Here is an 18,742-nt window from a genome sequence, read left to right on the forward strand (position 1 = left end):
CACTTTCCTCCTTTTAATTCCATAACAATACTAGATGTTTGCTTTTCATGTTGACTCATGTTGAATCTGTTTCGTTTGTCTGTTTTTACTTCTTTCATAATGACGAACAAACGTTTAGCCACAGTATTTGAAAGTTGAAGATAAAACACTTTTATTTGGAGATTCTTGGCTTTACTTTTTGGGCATTCATAGGATCCATAAACTTGTTATTCTTGAAGATTGGATCATCAAACTAGAATTTCTGTTTTATATCACATGTTGTAGACTTCTCTTGATTTCTTCGTTGTTCATATTTGTGCTACTTGTTTTTCGATCTGCTAAGTTACCTACATGTCAGAGGCGATTACATGTTGTTTTTCCCGTCAATTAGTAGTCGCAATGTCATGAACAGGACTAACATGTCATGAACAGGACTAACATGTCATGAACAGGACTAACATATCTCACATTCATGAAAATGGCAGCAAAGTTTTTGATTAATCTATTTCTAAATGTAGCGGAGCATCAATTGAAAGATAATGTTAAACGAACTAAAGATGTCCAATGCATACTCATAATTCAAACAAATCTCTAATACGCAGATTGCAGATTTTGTTACTGGGAAAGAACAAGTCTTAGTATATGTAGTTTATTCAAAGACAATTGACGTATAATATAACTGAAATTCAACCCACTATTCAAGCATTCAATCGGCACACTGCCTAACCGACAACCAACCACCTTCAGGAGTCAGAATCTTAGCACGAAAAATGACTAAAATGCTATTTTAATCTCTTGCCATTTAACACTAAAACCAAAATGGTAATACACGCTTGTACAGTGGTTCTTGTTAACTTTTCCACAGTACGTGTTATAAAACTGAGAACTTTCATGATGTTCATTTTACTGCCTTATACTTTCCTAGTTCACGCCCATTTGTGGTTTTTTTGTAGAACCTTATTTGTTTATAAATATTCTATTGTTCTTCAGGCTTACTAAGTTATTTTCAACTATCTAACTTGAACTAGATTCTGGATGTCCTTGTTCAACAACGTGATCCATATATTATATATGTATTAAAATAAAATTTCGCCCACGTTATGATCCTATATCAACAGCTGAAAATTACCAAGTACTGCTAATAACGTTTCTTACATAAGTTTTGAGAAATTGTAAAGGTATGATTCTTTAATATTCTGATTTCTACTGAAGTTGTATAATGTTTATCTTAGGTTATATCAAAGCAAAGACATTTTATATAGCGACTTTTTGTTACTTCTTTTCTTACCCGATATGTTATTTCTCTATAAAAATAATTTGGGGGCAAGAACAAAAATCTCAAAGAACATCCGACCTTTAATATCATAACGAAAAACGAAAGATCAACTGAAACTAAACAGGATCTCTGAAAATTTATTACTTTGAATATATAATTAATCTGAATAATAATTCGAGTTAAGAACCGATCAATATGCTATACAAATTTAACTTTTCACTCTATAAATATTACCTACTAAACATTTCAAAAACATGACTCATGAATACTTTGGTTTACAAGTAAAAATGTTGAAATATTATATGTGTAATTTGTATCATAAAACATAAAGGCATTTTTTTTTAAAACAAAAACATTCCTAGGTGGCGGAGTTATGACAGCTGAAACTGCCCAGTTGTTAGGTTATAATAATTCAGTAACTTAGTACAGACCTGTTTTATGAAACCAAACTGTTCGACCGGATAATTACTATACAATCCAATAAATCTTTTTTTCTCAGTTGCAACCTTCAAAATTTTACTTTGAACCTTGAAACTGCATAGCTTGACTACTGGATGTTCATGAAACACGCCCTGCATTGCTTTCCTTGGATCCTGTATTTGATTAATGAGAAACCCGAAGCTAATACTTAATTGTGTCTTTAGTTTCAGACTTTAGACATTAATGCTAAACACAACTAAAACGGAAAATGATAATTAATGATAAATTATTTTCAAAATATTCGAAAAAGAAATTGATTATATGCCAAAAAAGTCCTGAAAACAAGAGAAAAAACACTATATATCTATATGGCTTTGAAAGATACTTTAACAACTGGTAATTATCCAAAGTACTTTATAAATAATGTATTCATCTGGTGATCATTTAATTTGCACTGCTGTGCATATAAGAAGTTTATATATTTTCGAGCATCAGAAACCTTGAAAGCTAGAGCGAACGAGAACGAGGAGAACACGGCTCCGCCTTGAGTTTGCTACTTAGCCAATAAAGGCTCAAGGATAGAAAACAAAATGGCTGTCTTTTGTTAAGGGGCAAAGAGTGAAGGACATTCACAGATATCGCTGGTCTGGAAGCTTATTAGTTACCGAACATATAGGCTTTGGTGGTGTGTTTTTGAGCTTTTAGAAGTATTGAGGCTGTAAACTGAGCCTTTCCCCAAGACAAATATCGAGGACCGATCGAACAACGAATGCTACATTTATTAAAATTGACAAAATAAATTGCTGTGCTGTTATCTACAACGGCTTATAAATGGACGGGATGCGTAAAATATAAAAATTAAACGGAACAGTAACCTCATACATAATCAGAACGCATTAAAATGTAATTGACTAAGTAATGAATATACGTTAGGAATTCTACTTTCTAAACTTAATCACTTGTGTAGCTGCTTGTAAGTTTACATATTAAACTATCCTTAAACATGAACCTATTCGTTCTCGGAACTCTAAAATTAACATACTTAATGTGATTTATTGATCGAAAGGTTTCAACAGTTTACAATACGTATAATCAATAAGTCTCTTGTAATTTAAACCATACCATGTTAAGCTGGGAAACAGAAACTCGCACTGAGACCAGTTTCAAAACGTTTCGGCTCATATCACCTCACTTAGAGACACATGTCGGTCAATGACGTAAATAAAGTAAAACCTATCATAGTTTTTGTTTCAATGACATATGTGTGTATTACGGTAAGATAATCAATTATTTAATTTGAAAAGGCTTAGTCAAAACTAGATTGAATAAGTCCATATACGACTATTGAAATATGGTTAGAGCAGTTCACACACTTCTATAATAGCTAACCTTACTTATCTTACGTTTGGCTCCTCTATAACAAAAATATGTGAGAAGTTTACACTGGTTATTTTGTAATAACAGTCAACTAGTTAATATTAAAATAAGTAAAAATGTTAATTCGAAATGAAATATAGAATAGCTACTGCAGAGTTTTTTTTTCATAAGAATTCTGATCATTCCAAGTTTCTTTATATAGTGTAGCTTCAAAACAACCACAGAAACAACGACCTTGATAAAAAGAAGATTCCAAAACGTGTTTAAAACTATTAAGAACAAATGAGACTGAACTTTTTTGCTGTCGTTGAACTCGGATCTACAAATGATCTTAAGAAACACCTCAAAAATAGAGAAACATATTCGAAAGAAAAACAAGAAACATGTTGAATTTTGTATTGAGTGCCAGGACCGTACGCAGAATGTTTGAAAAGGGAGGTTCAAATTTGTGAGATGAAAAGCCAACACATATTGTGCAAAGTACAATCAGCATGCAAAGTATGTTACTACTACGAGGGTCTGGGGGATGCCCCCCCCACAGAAAATTTCTACAAAAACAGGTGCTATGAAATTAAATCTGGAAGTAATTTTGCATGAAATATAGCTTACACAATTGCATGGCTGTTCATGTAAAATCTACAAACATTCAATGAAAAGTCAACAAATCGTCATTCTTTTCTAACACTGCATGGGGAGTTAGGCTTAAATTAGCATAAATATGTATGTTTTATTATAGTAAAGTACTGTACTATCTACATGTAGAATAGTTATTAATTGTTAAATTATATTACTAATGTAAACAACTCTGTATAGCAATAGTATATTAGATATTTCAGTCATTGGCTATCATGTACGTACATGTATGCACCATAGAAGAATGGAGCGTGTTAACATGATATATCAATAGTGCATACATGTACGTATATCACTGTCATATACGTACATGTATGCACTACTGAAATATCATGTTAATACGCTCCATTCTTCTAGAGTGCTTTTCCATAAATAACTTACATACAGTTTCAATATTGGTGGCAGTGTCATAATGATTATGTATTAAAGCTAAAGCAGTCAGTCTTTCTTCGGTTTGTGTATACCTCAGGTAATTAATTATTGAATCGGCGGAAAGTAGATGCCGAACGTTCACATGAACTCAGTGACACCTACTGTAAATAATCCGGCTTACAAAACCTGACAGTAGCAATACAGCTTCGGGATTCCAATAACAAAGTGTCAACAGAAACCATTGCATGCGACTATTTCAAGCCAAAAAGTGCTAACGTTTCACAAGAAGAATGTAGACTACGTAGAAAACGTTAAATACCATAAGCAGCTGCGCTATAATTATATAATCATATTTTTTTTAACATCGTACAAATAAAAAGGGGTTCGGCCGAACTCCCTTGAACCCCTTACGTACGTGTGTGGGTGCACATTAAAGACATGAAGTACAGGTTCTAGAATTCCATATTACACTGCAGACAGAGTACAATGTCTTGTTAAAGCTATGTCATCTAAGCCAGTACTGGATACCTTGAAGTTGAGTAAGCAGAAAGTAATCTATCTCACTAGATAATCGCTTGCATCATAATTTTATTGATATTTGGCTGAAATATCAAGAGCTACAACGTTTTCGTCGAACGAAACTACAACTAAACAGTTGGCAGTGTTTTCAGTTTACTGCAATGATAATTTTGAAAATGAAGTTCATGCTCTAGATCTAGGATGGGTCTATATAGTTCTTAATTGAAACTGAATGCACCTCTGAGAAACTGGGTTGGAATTTGTAGGAGAGCTTGGAAGAATATACACAGTTGTACAGTGGTTCTTGTCCTGATATTCTATATACACAGTTGTACAGTGGTTCTTGTCCTGATATTCTATATACACAGTTGTACAGTGGTTCTTGTCTTGATATTCTACTAGAATATCAGGACAAGAACCACTGTACAACTGTGTATATAGAATATCAGGACAAGAACCACTTTACAACTATGGATCACGTTCATCATATAAAAAACTCGGTTTTAACATAAGATTTACGAAATGGCTAAATATAAGATACAAGACACTTTAACATGTCTTGTTTTGAAAATAATGTGTTACAACGTTTAGAAGGCTTACTTATACAACTTGTGGCCATACACTTTGTCTTAGTTTCCTGTGCCCTATATGCATTCTCGATGGAATGACCGAAAATTAGAGAAACACTTTTGTACATGGAATTTTCGTAATGAACATACAACCTGGTTATCTGTTGATTCAGTTTTGAATATTACCAAACTAGATGAAGTTTTATGAACATGAAGGAACGGTTAAAGGTTTTATGGGAGAAGATACAATCATTTAACATGATCCTACATATGTGTAACCATGATCCTACATATGTGTAACCATGATCCTACATATGTGTAACCATGGTCCTACATATGTGTAACCATGGTCCTACATATGTGTAAACATGGTCCTACATATGTGTAAACATGGTCCTACGTATGTGTAACCATGGTCCTACGTATGTGTAAACATGGTCCTACGTATGTGTAACCATGGTCCTACGTATGTGTAACCATGGTCCTACGTATGTGTAACCATGGTCCTACATATATGTAAACATGGTCCTACATATATATGTAAACATGATCCTACATATATGTAAACATGATCCTACATATAAAAAAACACTTTCTGCTAATAATTTGTTTTCTGCACATTCCAAATTTTGCAAGCCTATATTGTGAAAACTTAAAACCATTATGACTTAAGTCACTGTTTATACCCTTTAATGAATCTGAACAATTGGTAGTGTGTAATTTAACAAAATCAATAAGCTCTTGGATGTGCTATTGAAGCAAACTATTGTGCACCATTATGGATATACTTAATATTCTACTATTGAAACCTGTTGTAAGGTTAATAAGAATTGTATCCTTGACTTTACAAAACCCATTTTCAGACAGTGCAAGATATCATGTGAGACAAATTTGGTGGCTAATTTAAATAAGAAAAAAGCTTAATGAAGCTTTGAATATCTTTATTAGTCAATCAAGCTATGTAATCCAACAAATCTTGTGTTCCAATCACAACTCACTTCCTAAATAGATAAGTAAATAAATAAATTATTAACAAATGAAAATGCTGCAATTGCAACAATATGTAATTTACTAATAGAATGAAAACAGCAGAAGTTTCTTAAAAGAAAAAGATCAAGAATGCATTTGTTCAAGCAAAGTAGGTTTAAGAGCTTTAACTCAAAATGAAGAATTTAATTTGAAGGGTTTTAAGCTTATGTTCACTGCAAAAAGTCATGAATAATATCAGTTCTTTAAGATATCCTATGAGAGATCTTATCATAAAGGAAATGGACCTGGCTGAGCATTTTTACTGATGAAAGTGAAAAATATACTTCTAAGCTAATCAATTTCTTGACAGGAAGAACAAGGTTTTTAAGTAAACTATTTCTGCTTAAAGGAAACACTATTTTTGGAAAACTTGAGAACTTCTTAAATTTGTAAGGATGCTTAGCAAGGAGTCAGTAAGAGCTTCATTTTTCATCTCTTTTATTTACACGAGGAAAATTCCAGATGGCCAAATTTCCAATATTATATCAAAAATAAAAAGCACTGTAGAAGGGTTCTAATCATTAAGAGCAAATTAGCATTACTTATTTTAGTATCAAGGTATTAGAATTTGTTGTGAATGATCAATGAAAAAAAATTTTCATTTACGTAATGATTCTAATGGTGGATTTAGAAATTAGTTTTCTTGTCTTACTAAGCTGTTGAAAATTTTATATGCATACATGGCATTTAGATCTTTTAGATGAACACACCTTTGATGTTGTTATCTTTACATTCTAAGAAGCCATGGATAACATTCCTAAGAAGAAATATTATAATTCCAGATGATTCTGGAATTGATAAGTACTAGCAGAAATGCTGCCCTACAGGCAGCTGATTGTGCTAGTAATTACTAACTCTACTATTCACATTTCACTGGAAAACATTTAGAAAAAAGTGAACATTTTCTAAAAAAATATTTTTTTTTGGAAGTACTGCACAGAAAAAGTCTTCGGATTGTGCTCTTTAGTTATATGCAACTCATTGCATCAAAATGATTCAACGTACACAGCTCAATATTTTCATAAATATTTCCGATATAAACTGTAATATTTTTATACATTAAAAGTGGTACCATTTATTGAAAAAATAATAGCTTTTAAAGAACTCCAGTTTCTCAGTACTACATTTAAAAATTACGTCAATAAAGATATAATCAAATTCTCACGTACAGTCCTAGTGAAAGTCGTGTTCTTGTTGTAAAATTGGGTTCTATTATACAGAAATGGTTGTTGCTCATACCATAGTTATTTCACTAATTGTCTGAATCTTGATTACAAAAAGTGTGAATTTTTTTATGGATTTTTGTTTGTGGTACAATTCAATTGACAGGAGTTTGGTTACATACATAGATACTGACATACACTCTACATCTATTATAGAAAGATTTTCTAAAAGAGTAGTGACAGATAATCATTTTAATGAATTATGAAGAAGTAACTATTGCAGTTTATTTTGTGATTTCTTTTTCATTATTTAAGTGAACAATTTAGATAATCTTGAACAGTAATATTTTCAAATTTATTAACAACATTAAGATGATGGGAAGAGATGACTCAACAACAACATATTTTTCTTATTTGAAAAGATCTTAACATTAAGTTTCTGCGTTAGATTGTGCAATGTAAAATTATGACTTTGGGGAAGGTAATTTTGAAAGAAGTTACTGTATTTCTCATGTTAGAGGAACATTGATGCTGTAAGAAGAATGACTGAGATATGATTTTGTTTTTAATATAACCCTAAAATGTTATACCTGTGAGTAGGCTAATTCAGTAATGGAATGAAAAGGTTGAAAATACAAGCCTGAATATGATGGAAAATAGGTTTTTAAGCTTTCAAAGTTAAGAATCAGACTTCATCTTCTATGATTATTTTTGTTATAAAGTTTTGAAATGGTTTGCCTCATAATGCAGTAGAACAGATCGTTTTTTTTTAACTTTTTCTTTTTGATTATGTATATGGTGAACATGAAGGGCTATATTTAATTCTAAGTTAAATTATTCTTTTAGTTATATAATTTGGTGGGATGAGTTTGTTTTGAATATTCATTAAAGGCTACACAAGAGCTATTAGCTATTCCTAATTTGGAACTGATAAAAAGAAGACAATTAGTGAACAGCAGTTACTGCCAACTCTTAGGCTGCTCTAATCGAATATTGGTATTTGACTGTTACCCTTATAATGCACCTGAGACCCATAAGTATAGAGAACAATTGAAATATATACACACACACACACACAGATATATTTTTTGCACAAACAGGATGTAAACTATGGATCATTGGATCCACAGTCTGATAAACTAACCATTAAGCCAAAACCAATCCTGTTTTGGTGGGTTAAACATGATAATGAGCATTGAATAGCTTTCTTTTACTACATGCTTTCATCAATACAAAACAATTCTCAAACTACTTCTGCTAAGCAACAATTCCTTGTGGTAATACCAACTGTTAAGTTTGGGATATTTCAAAGTAAAATCCTTTTAAAATTTACATTGGCAATATGATTCATGAACAAATATGATCTTTTGTTCAAATCTTTGGGTTATCTTATGTGGGAGGGATGTAATATAGATTGACAAAGAGCAACATAGTGACCTAGAATATTTAGTTACACTGAAGTCTAAATCAAAATCTTGAATCCAGATGTTTCCCCATAACTGGTCTACATAATTTAAAAGATTTCCAACTTAACTTACCGAAGCACTTCCAAAATGTAATATCACTCACAGACAAAAAATTGTCATGTACAGGTATACTAGTTGAGCATATAATTACATAATTTTTATTCTTGTTTATGTATGTGTGGTAGTACTTAACATATATGAAGCTACTAGAAATAAACACGATTTATTAATTTAAAAAAACAAAACTGTCAGTACGGTAGTAGACTAGTACAAGCAGATTCATGGTTCAAAATTTGGTCATAGTTGACTGGATAATACCTTTCATTACAAAAGAAATTGAAGAAGTTCAGAATTCACATTCTGGATAAGTGTCATAAATCTAGTAGTAGGAAAAACTAATCCAGAGTCTGAATTTCGAACTACAATACTCTTTTACTATAAAATTTTGAATAAACCTTAAGCTATTTTACTAAAACGATGTTTATGAGCTACATTGACAGATATTATTAATGGATTTGTAATATCATTACTAATATTACAATGTTAGTCTGAATTTACTAATGAGATAACTAGCTTAGTGCAACAATGCGTTCTTATAATATACTAAATTAATCAATGCATGACTACTAGTAGTACTAATAGTAAATGGGATACACACTAGTTTAGTTTGCTTACAATTTATACTAGTACTGGTAATAACATTAACAGTGACATTGTGTAGTCAAAACATTAACACTTTAATTTTTAGTAATATTTGGCTTAACCAGTCAACAACTCACTTGCTGGAAATGTAAGTGAACGAAACTGCAGAACATCTATTAAAAATATCACATAAAATAGAAATTAATCTATGACTTAAACAAGCCTAACAATAATATTAATAATTTTCTACATGCCAAAATAAGTTTGTCTTCGTGACACAGCGCCCTCTCTATTCAAACGACAAATTTCTTTTAAATACCTTTTCATTTCTAAATTTTATTTACTACTTAGTTGTGTATGTTTAAGAATTCATTGGATTACTCTACATATACACACAGGAATTATAAATCAGGTTTGAAAACGGCGGATAAATAAAAATACGAATTTCACCAAGGAAGAGTAGGTAAAAATGAAACTTTTGACTATTGAAAAATTAAATAAGAAAAATGAATTTCAGTATTTCACTAGCTTTTCATCTACATATTTGAATTACATATACAAGTTAATTTTCAAACAATACGTTCAAAAATATATTTTGATTTAATAAAAGTTGTTAATAGAGAATAATATACATAAAAGAAATAAACATTAACTGTACAATCTTATAGAATAAAGAAAAAATGCAAATGAAAAAAAATCACGTCATAAATAACCGGTTTCGATTATTTATAATACTTCATTTAAAACAATAGTTTTGGCTCAAGAATAAAATGAAAAATATCACTTTAAAAAATCTTAATACATAATAATGGTAGTTTTTAGAAAAATAATGAGTTTGATGACAATTGGTTTGGTTTTGTGAATTTCGCGCAAAGCTATATGAGGGCTGTCTGCGCTAGCCGTCCCTAATTTAGCGGTGAAAGACTAGAGAGAAGGCAGCTAGTCATCACCACCTACCGCCAACTCTTGGGCTACTCTGTTACCAACGGATAGTGGGATTGACCGTAACATCTAACGCCCCCACGGCTGAAAGGGCAAGCATGTTTGGTTGGACGGGGATTCGAACCCCAACCCTCAGATTGCGAATCAAGCGCCCTAACGACCTGGCCATGCCGGGCGCGATGATAACTGACAATACAAAGAAGATTCTGAACAGGATATGTTAATTATTCATGAAAACTAGTTTTTACCCAAAACATACATATGTTATTCAATACAAAAATTAATCATTATTATTCTATCATTTCACTAGCGATGAAAAAAGTTGTGGCAGAATTTTTAATATGATGACTTTAAGGATTTCAGTATTTGTACCTACGAGAGATTCAACAAAACTTATACAGTGAGGTCATAGCTAAAGTGCTCAAAGAGACTAACTTCAGAAATCTAATTTCAGAAACATAAATTATGCGATGTTAAGATCAAGTTTTATAAACCTGTTTAGATGCCTACAGAGAACATGAAAAATGAAGATATACAAGAAATATTGTTTAGGCTTTGGTGACAGGACAAGGCCAAAGAAGATCAACAGCCAGTACAAGTAGATTTGCATTTTTATGCCCTGGTCTTGACATTAAGCCCTTTCAACTAATAGGATAATAGAGCCAAATTTCTATCTATTTCCCAGTCTTTTTCAAAGAAGATACATTCATCTCATTATTAGAAATATACTCGTTACAAACTAAATATGATGATTTTTATGAGGCCACAATTAAATTAAGATCCATGATGGGTATTGTATCTTTAATACATTTTCATTGAATATAAAAATTAAAGGATAGATGATTTCATCAGAACAAATAGATAATTTTAATTTACATTAACCTGTTAATCACATACAGGGTTACCTAATTTGCCCACATTTAATGTTTCATGGCATAGATGCACCATTTTCTTATGTAAAATGCTTAAAATCTCTTGTAACAATTATAATTCACCAACTTTCTGTAAAAATTCAAAGAATTATGAAAATAAAAATTAGGAACAGAATGTACCTATGTTACTCAAATACGTCTGTTTGATATTTTGGTAATAAGTATTACTCGGAGCCATCAGATTAGTACGCCAACTGTTACACAGTGTTTTATATCATCACTAGATGGTGCCAGGGTAGTAGTGAAGTATACGGTTCAAGAACCATGGCCTTGTAAATGACAGAATCATTTGATCAGTTTTGAAAATATTGAACTATCAATACCTACCCTGCACTTAGTTGAAATAGAGGGTTGAGATGAACTAGACTGTTGGAGTACGTATTCAAGTACTCTAGAATGAAGATGGTTTTCACTGCGGCCAGACGGCAATAATACTTGTGCAAAGGCATTTAGAAGCGTAAAATTTCGAAATGTCTGTCGAGCTTAATCAAAATCTCGTATAATAAAGAAACAGAATATCGTGACCCGAAGAACGTTAGTATGTATCTGTTGTAAGAGCACCCTGAAATAAAATGGAATCAACCTTACTAAACAACTGTGAAATAAAAGTAACATAACAAAAATTTCAGAATACTGCTAAAGAAGTTTGATTTGTAATAATTTTCCTTAATTTTATCCAAACACTAACCTCTGTTGTATTACTTTATTGCTGCCTTCTTTCTCTTTATCATAAACAAAAATCAAAACACAGAATAACTTTTAAAAATGCAGAAAATTTGCTCTTAAGAGTAATAAACAGTGAATAGGTTTTACTGTCAATTACATAAAACACTCTTATTGGAATAATTTAAGTGCATCTGTTTGTGGAACATTTTGTCAGGAGCATCATGAACTGCGAAAAATGTAAAATCCATCTTGCGCCAACCCACTAATTAGCCTGAAAGAAAAATAAAAACGAATGGTGTTTATTTTTAAAGATTGATCTCTAAGTGTTATTTTCACAGGTTTATTTTGATTGCAACATTGTATGCCAATGTTTTTTGTTTGTTTATAAATGAATTTTTCTAAAGTGTGTAATACTCCTGGTAATTATCTATAGGGTAGAAAAGAACACTTCTGAAGGAAGCTAAAGCCTGTGTTTAAACTTAAGCCTTAGGCTATACAGGGAATTTACATTCTGTCAATGTACGCAAGATAAGGTACAATTTTCCACTACGTGACCTGTTTCTAAATTTATTTTTTTTTACGTATGTATAATATTATTTAGATGTCACTTCTGTTTTATATATTATAATAATAAAGTAATATAATAATGATAGGTCGATACGTTTTGTTTTAATCGGAAAACATGCCAAGAGGGATAGACGTGATTCTTTCTGTATCTGAAGAAAATATTTCATCCTTAAGGAGGTACTAAACCAAACTGAAGTATATGCCTTAGTAAATCGTGTACAAAGTACAAATAAAGAGCTATAAATATAGTTTTTATCAACAGAGCCTAATTACTTGACAGCTTCTCGATTTATGTGGACGGATATTTTTTCCTATCACTGTACTTAGGTTTGGTCATGACAGTAACAAATAGACGTAGGTAGCAAATAGTAAATGTGTAAAACTCAACTCAGTGTTTGCATGAGGGATGTCTTATGATTTGAGGATGACATATAATTACGTCATGGAAAATGTAGTCTTATAAGCAAGTCCTTTAAGATATACAATAGAATAAACACAAACGAACACAATATAAATAGTCGATCTGGGGATAAGAATGAATCAGCCAGCCAAAGACACCAACAACGGTGTCATGGTGACGTGGAAGGAGGAAAAGATCCAACAAGCTGCTCACGAAACCCGAGTACGATTGTTCCAGCACTAGAACGCGTCATTCTATTGATAATAACTGAACTAAATAGCAACACATTATTTATCACATATAAATGATTCTTTCACAACGTTGTCCACAGGGTTACCTCGATATTCATTAAAAAAATAGCGTGTAAAACAATTAACAGTTTCATATGTTTTAAGCACTTTATTTTGTATCAAAATAAGTGTACTTATTTCCAGTCGTATATGAAGGTATGTTAGAGATACTGTATACGAGTCAAAGCGGAGACAATGTGGAACACGTTTCTCATTATCAGCATTTCAGTGTATTAAGAACCTTAAAACCTCGACAGATTTCAACATTATTATGAATTTGTTTTCATCTATCAATTCACTCCTACTTATTATCTGTCATCGACTTAGATATTGTTGCTGAAGTGTGATACATAACATAAAGTCAATCATTCTAGCAAAGAAACATGTTCATTGTGTGGAGAAAATAACTGGCAAAGAAGTTGTCTTTTAATCAAGATTCCAAGCCACGTATCATTCAAGATTTTTTCGTTGAAAGTAAAAAAAAAAAGTTATTTTCGTGGCTTAGTGATTAGCGTGCCGGGATTTGAATCTGAGGGTCCATGGTTCGTGCTCCACAATTTGGGGCCATGGGTGCATTATTATAGTGATGGTCAAATCCATCTACTCGACTAGAGTAGTTCGAGAGTTGGCGGTGGATGCTACTGACTAGATGCCTTCGCTCTAATCTATCTTTTCAAAATTAGAGATGGCTAACGCAGACAGCCCTTGTATGTATAGCTTAAAGTTGTGCGAATATCCGAAATAAAACAAACATTTTTCACGTAAACTACCATACTACTTTTGTTTTATATAACTCATGTTTTCTGATAATAAATAATATTTACTGAAAACGAACGTTACCTCTGAAAGTTCGACAATGTTTATGCCAACCAACGCTGCCAGCCAATTAACTAATGAGACTGTGAACCGAAAAATTCCTGTACGTGTCTATATTGCTACACAAGTTGTTAAGCTAGGTAAGACAAAAAATACTTGCACGTGTATAAGCAGCGTCTCTCTCTCTCTCTCTATTTTCAATCCCATGGTAGGTCAGCAGTAAGTTTACAAACTTACAATGCTAAAATTCGGGGTTCGATTCCATGCAGAAGGCTCAATGTGGCTTTGCTATAAAATAAACAAACAGTCTAAAATAATCATCACTCAACCTTAATTTCTCAACTTGCTTATTTATAAACGCAAGCACCGTCAAACGTCTAATGAATTTGTTCTTAATCCTTTTTTCGAACGAGCAGAGCTTGCACAGTACTTTTATCACGTAAGCCTAAATGTACTGTTTTTCTTTTTGTTTTTGAAAAGTAATGCCACCTTTCATTATATTTATGAAGTTTGAATGACGTATTTTAATCACCACAACTATGTTAATATAGGTATTTGAATACTACTGTAATTATTTCATAAAATAGGCCTTGCTCTTTCGTTTGATTTTTTTTCTTTTCTGAGTTACTGAGTAAGGATAGAATTCTCAGAAACATTTGGCAAATCTAATAATAAACAAGGCCTCACGCTTACTTTTTGTCAAAATACACAATGTAGATGCAACAACGTTTAAGAAAGTGCTTTCATTGTAAACAAATATGTTTTCTTTATCAGTTATTTCACATCAATTTATTTTTTATGAGATGAAAGTGGAGCACCAAATCTACTAAGTGTTTTTAAAAAGTCAAAAAGCACCAACACGTCCGCTAAATAGTTTTATAATTTGTTTTAAGAGGTCAAATGTATCAATATGCCCACTAATGTTTTAAATAAATGGCGCAACACGATGCGCTTCATTAATCTGTTTTCTAATTAAACATTATATTTTTATTTGATAATTCTCCTAGAATAAGCACTGTTTGCTTATTAATATTACAAGAACAAACAGAAGAACCGTGAGGTTCTTCATCTACTAAACTTGTAAGGGGATAAATATGCTAACAATGCGAATACAAATGCTAGCTATATTCATGTCGTTATTGTGAATTTCTATAAGATTTTATATTCTACAATAAGTTTTTTATTTAGCTATTAAGAATGGATAATTTGCTATACAACTACGAAAGAAATATCGATAAAACTACACATTTTCTATGTTAGAAACTGAGCTTGCGGTTATTACATAATTTCGGGCATGGGGTAGAACAGTGACTGTATTTTGAATTATCATAATGCAGATACATTTCAAACAGTTTCTTTTTATGGTTTTTATCCAGCAATAACAGGATAGATGTTATTGTTTTGCAAGTCAAGGTGAGAGTTAAGTATGAAAATTAGTAGGCCTTATCTTAATATCTGCTTAATATTGTTGCTAAAAATAGAGAAATGACAGAAATTAATATCGTGACCATACTCTATTGTAATATAAACAATGACTATATACATGAAACTAAACCTATGTCACAACAGTGGTCTAGTTACTCTAGTATTTGTTTGTTTGTTTTTGAATTTCGCGCAAAGCTACACGAGGGCTATCTGCGCTAGCCGTCCCTAATTTAGCGGTGTAAGACTAGAGGGAAGGCAGCTAGTCATCACCACCTACCGTCAACTCTTGGGCTACTCTTTTACCAACGTATAGTGGGATTGACCGTCACATTATAACGCCCCCACGGCTGAAAGGGCGAGCATGTTTGGTGGGACGGGGATTCGAACCCGCGACCCGCAGATTGCGAGTCGAGCACCCTAACCACCTGGCCATGCCGGGCCTACTCTACTATATCATATTATACATCAAACGCGAACATGACCTAAATAAAAAATATGTTTTTATCTTTGTTAAACCTAAATAGCTGAAAATTATTGAAATTTCGACAAAAATGATACCACTAAATAGGAGTAAATTAAGAATGCTTTTGGGCAGTGAAGATTTTTGGACCCTTTGAAATTGATTTTAAATTTTAATTTTAGAATCAATTTCTATTTTTATCAGAACTATTTACCCATATTTGCGTCATAAGTTAATTTTTATGGTTTCTTCAAATTTTCCCACGTGCGCCATAAGACAATTCTATTTGAATATAATAAGATTGTACACAGACAATTTTCCTTTTATAATTTTTCCTCTTTTTTCCAATTAAAATTTTTTTATAAATTGAAATATATAATATTTTAAAAATGTAATATTTGGCGAAGTATAAACGTAGTTGAAAATGTATGTAAAAACATGAATTATTTTTACGTATGATGTTTTTAAATGTATTTTATTCACTACAGTGTACATATATTTATATAGAATTTGAATAATTAAATGTTTTTTTATACAAAAAACTATTGTTTTTGGTAATAAGAAAAAATAATCATTTCTGAAAAAAATATCAGCAACTACCTCCTCTCTATTCGTTGTGGTGAGTTTTCAAGTTGAACAGTTTGATTTTTCTGATAATAAAATGTAAACTACGTCTTTGTATGTAGTAATTATAATACATTTTGAATTTGTTTGGCTAAAATTTCCTATTTTATGATCTAGTACCTGACTTAGTTGAGAGGACAAAAAAAAAGAAATTGAATAATAATTCATTAGTCAGCTAGCTAGCTATCAGTCATGTTTTGGGCTCCCACGAGCAGTACGAGGTTACCCTCTGTTCAGCCCGTCCCTCATATTAAGTAGGAATGGTTTCATTTACTCAAGTGGCAAAATTTTTATAAATATACTTGGAAGTTGACATTGCATGACTTAGAATTATACTTTTTGTGGTATTTTTCTTATCTTGTTTTTTTTTACGTTTCATACATCAAGGTGGTCTGAATGAGCGCAGAGGCAAAAGGATTTCTGACTGAACTCATAAGCGTGGTTTCAAAAATTATGAATCACGTGCTTACAGTAAAGATATGTAAAACTGCAAAACAAAAAGGAACTTATCCACTTATAACTAGACACACAGAATGAGAAAGAATAGTGGAAGATAGTAAAATGTAGAAAAAAGGGGCTAATATTACCAGTTTTTGAAAACAAGACCAAAGGACTACCCATGATTAGAAGATAGAAAATATTCTGATGATGACGATATGTCAAAATTAATTGAGAACACTGCCCTAAGGAATGTACTTGAAGAGATAAATGTTTAAAATGTTCATGACCTCGAGGCAAGGAGACACTAGCAACATGTACCTCATGGACGGATGCTAATGTATTTCATAGATAGATGATAATGTACGGCTTTACTGACCAGATACAGAGAGGGTTTCCAACTGTAGTTTCAGTGCTTGGTTTTGCCTATTGTTCCACTGTAATCAAGACCGATAAAATTTTACATGAAAAGAGAAGACTTGTTCATAGAAAAGCAGATTAATATCACGGGACAACTTGGAACAGACTCTATCATTGGGTCGAACATCAATATTTTTATAATAGGGATCTTCGAAGGATTTCGAAGATATAACACACCAACATGAGAAAGATAAAAACAAGATATTCACTGTGCCAATAATAGGCGCTATAGGTACACACATACACATATATATAGGTGTATATTATACAAATATGTCCCCCAGTGGGTCAGCGGTAAGTTTCTGGACTTACAACGATAAAATCCAGTTCGATTCCCCGCGGTGGACAGAGCGCAGATAGCCTCTTGTGTGGCTTTGCGTTAAAACAAACAACCAACAATTTACTACTGCATTCTAATTCTTGATTTTCTTGGAGAACGAGTTGATTAGCGCAAAGTTACACTAAGTATTGACATATTCTACATTTATTTTCTACAAGGAAGAGTTCTCCTGTCTGTAAACCCCCCCCCCGGTATATCTGCGGACTTACAACGGTAGAATCCGGGTTTCGATACCCGTGGTGGGCAGAGCCCAGATAGCCCATTGTGTAGCTTTGTGCTTAATTACAAACAAACAAATAAATATATATATATGCACATATTTGTATCTATGTGTTTCTTGTGATATTAAAATTAAAATATTTCTCATTGTCCGTTGTAAAAAAAATCGTTTACAAACACCTTCTATAGTTTTTATTTGTTGTTAAGCACAATAGGCAATTTGTACTGTGTCCACCAAATGGATTGAACCCTACATTTTAACGTTATAAGCCCTCAAGCTTACAACTGATCCATCGAAGAGCGTCTTTCTATAGGAAAACTTAATTTAGTTTATGCGATTTATGAGAAATACAAATTGAAGATTTTTATTTACGTGTTATAAATACAATATCATCTTAATCTCACTTATTAAACCTTGTAATAAGGTCAACCTATACAAATATCACAAATAAACAACGTTAATAGCTACTCCATATACTCTCTAAATTAGAAAGCTCCTTTAAGTATTTTCCCAACCATTCTAATAGTTTAGACTATTTAACTAGTCATGGAAGAAGTCTGTCACTTCTGTGATGGATTAGTGTCATTAACAGAGTTATCTCGTTTGCACATATGTAGGACCATGTTTACAATAGTGAAAGTATATAAATTCCTTAACTGAAACAAGTTAGCTAATAGAGAAGGATGATTAGTGGTATTTGATAATCAACAGCCCCATTAATCAGCTAGTATAGTGTTCCCCAAACCATACACATCAA

General features: G+C 32.1%; 1 long non-coding RNA gene across 3 annotated transcripts in view; it reads right to left on the reverse strand.

The window, feature by feature from the left end:
• Window positions 1–18,742, reverse strand: part of LOC111087272 — a 139,935-nt gene that overhangs the window by 90,354 nt on the left and 30,839 nt on the right. The window contains exon 2 of one of the 3 annotated variants that reach the window (XR_002611976.1): window positions 11,647–11,881. The exons of 1 other annotated variant lie outside the window; for it this stretch is intronic. This is a non-coding gene — a long non-coding RNA (uncharacterized LOC111087272). Of the gene's footprint in view, window positions 1–9,582; window positions 9,653–11,646; window positions 11,882–18,742 lie in introns of those variants that run through there. One more of the 3 variants, XR_002611982.1, reaches the window with a different exon arrangement.

This window comes from Limulus polyphemus, unplaced genomic scaffold, assembly GCF_000517525.1.
Source record: "Limulus polyphemus unplaced genomic scaffold, Limulus_polyphemus-2.1.2 Scaffold1945, whole genome shotgun sequence".
Taxonomy (NCBI): Eukaryota; Metazoa; Arthropoda; class Merostomata; order Xiphosura; family Limulidae; genus Limulus; species Limulus polyphemus.